The following is a 2,625-nucleotide window of genomic DNA, read 5'->3' as shown; positions in this document are numbered from 1 at the left end:
ACTTTCCCCTTCTCTGTGAGGTCTTCTCTTTTTACCAGATGTAGGCTGTCTGTTCTTCAGTCTTTCAGGGTTAGTTGTATTTGCTATATTTCTGTGTTTTATGTGATTTTGGGTGAAGGTTTCTGTACTTCTCACACCACTTATGACTCCTCTGATATTTGTGCTTTTACTTCTCCTCCCTCTCATGTATAATGTAATGGATGTTATAATATTTATATGCCTAAAAACATTTTGTATACAACAGATTTTTTTATTATAGTTACATTTATTGGTTTTGTTTTTAACTTTTGACCTAGAGATGTAAATGTAAGTTTTAATATTATCTTTACTGTATTAGAGAATCCTCTTTGAATATATTTTAACCATTACCAGTGAATTTTACCCTATCTTCTTATTTTATAATAATTCTATTAATTTTACTTCAACTCAGAGAACTCCCTTCAGCATTTCTTGCAAGGCAGGTGTAGTGGTGATGAACATACTCAGCTTTTGTTTGGGAATGTCTTTATCTCTCATTCATTTCTAAACTACAGCTCTGCTATTTATGGAATTCCTTCTTGACAGGATGATTTTTCATTATTTGATTATGTAATCCCTTTCTCTCCCAGTCTGGAAATTTTTGTTGACTGACATAATTATGGTGTTTACCACATAAAGATGTATCTATTTTTGTTGTCATTTTTAAAGCTATATTTGTGAATGACTTTTTGACCATTCTTTTTTTTTCAGTGCCATGAAATTATTTTAATATCTTTATCTCCATGACTGAATATACAAAAATAATGGAAGTAATGTATTCTTCTGCTGTAAAGATGGATGGAATATGTCAAAATCCACTTGCTGAATTTTCTTTAAATGGTCTTCTAGGGCAACTGCCTGAAGAAAAGCAGGAAATGCTTTCACAGGAACACTTTTGTGGAAGGACTTAGCACGGTTTAGGTGCAAGTGTGCCTGGCTGGCAATATCATAGATCACATCTCTCACATTTTTATCTTAGTTCTTCCATAGAAAATCCTCTTGTGAAACACCATGCAGCATACAAACATCCATGGGAAGGAGCACCCTCCTTCTGCTACCATGATAGGGCATTGCTCTCAAGCAAGTGACAATGCCTTTGCTTTTCCAATATGACTTACAACATGATCTGCATGAAGGTCCTTTACACCCAGTACTTCCAGTGTTAAATAAAGAAGATAACTCTGCATGTTTTCAGCATAATTTTCTAGTTCCTGGATATTACACTATGTTCTGCCATTCAAATTTTTTCTCTTTCATCAATGATTTTCATTTTTTAGTCAGGTTATGTCTTTTAACAGCCTTCCACAGTTTAATGGCCACAAGCTGAGGTGGTGGACTGTCACAGTATATATCATCCACAGTTTTTTCCCAAAATTGCATTCACATCAGTCCAATTGTTTTTTCAGAGACTGAGTCCTTAACCAGCCTGAGCCAGTTCCAATTAAAGGCCCTCAGTGTAAGAGCAGAGCTTCTGGATTCTGCAGGGAACAGCAGAGAACATAAATACCCTTCAAAATCACATTTTTGCAGCAGCTTTAGGTAGTAACGGTCGGTGCCATAGGCATCCAGTCAGCTAAGCCATGGCCACGTTCCACCGGGACTCCACGGACCCTGGGAGCTGCCGTGTGATTGAACATTTCTTGTTTTAATTATTTTTTTATTTTTTTTTATTTTGGTATCATTAATCTACAATTACATGAAGGACATTATGTTTACTAGGCTCCCCCCCTTTACCAAGTCCCCCCCACACCCTGTTCATAGTCACTGTCCATCAAAATAGTAAGATGCTGGAAAATCACTACTTGTCTTCTCTGTGTTGCACAGCCCTCCCCGTGCCCCCACAAACACTATAAATGCTAAGCATAATGCCCTCGATTTTTCTTCCCGCCCTTATCCCTCTTTTCCCACCAGTCCTCCCAGTCCCTTTCCCTTTGGTAACTATAGTCCATTCTTGGTTTCTGTGCTTCTGCTGATGTTTTGTACCTTCAGTTTTCTATTGTTCTTATACTCCACATATGAATGAAATCATATTGTACTTGTCTTTCTCCACCTGGCTTATTTCACTGAGCACAATACCCTCTAGCTCCATCCATGTTGTTGCGAATGGTAGGATTTGTTTTTTTCTTATGGCTGAGTAATATTCCATTGTGTATATGTACCACATCTTCTTTATACATTCATCTACTGATGGACATTTAGGTTGCTTCCATACCTTAGCTATTGTAAATAGTGCAGTGATAAACATAGGGGTGCATCTGTCTTTTTCAAACTGGAGTGCTGCATTCTTAGGGTAAATTCCTAGAAGTGGAATTCCTGGGTCAAATGGTATTTCTATTTTGAGCATTCTGAGGAACCTCCATACTGCTTTCCACAATGGTTGAACTAATTTACATTGCCACCAGAAGTGTAGGAGGGTTCCCCTTTCTCCACAACCTCGCCAACCTTTGTTGTTGTTTATCTTTTGGATGGGAGCTATCCTTACTGGTGTGAGATGATATCTCATTGTGGTTTTAATTTGCATTTCTCTGATGACAAGCTATGTGGAGCATCTTTTAATGTGCCTGTTGGCCACTTGAATTTCTTGTTTGGAGAAGTGTCTGTTGAGCT

At 37.7% G+C, this 2,625-nt stretch overlaps 1 pseudogene; it reads right to left on the bottom strand.

Moving 5' to 3' along the window:
• Positions 1 to 753: 753 nt before the first annotated feature.
• LOC108385685 (NADH dehydrogenase (ubiquinone) complex I, assembly factor 6 pseudogene) lies at positions 754 to 1,404 on the bottom strand (annotated as a pseudogene).
• Between the last annotated feature and the right edge of the window lie 1,221 nt (positions 1,405 to 2,625).

The sequence above is a fragment of the Manis javanica genome, chromosome 14, assembly GCF_040802235.1.
Source record: "Manis javanica isolate MJ-LG chromosome 14, MJ_LKY, whole genome shotgun sequence".
In the NCBI taxonomy this organism is placed as follows: Eukaryota; Metazoa; Chordata; class Mammalia; order Pholidota; family Manidae; genus Manis; species Manis javanica.
This window is presented reverse-complemented; position numbering and strand designations above follow the sequence as displayed.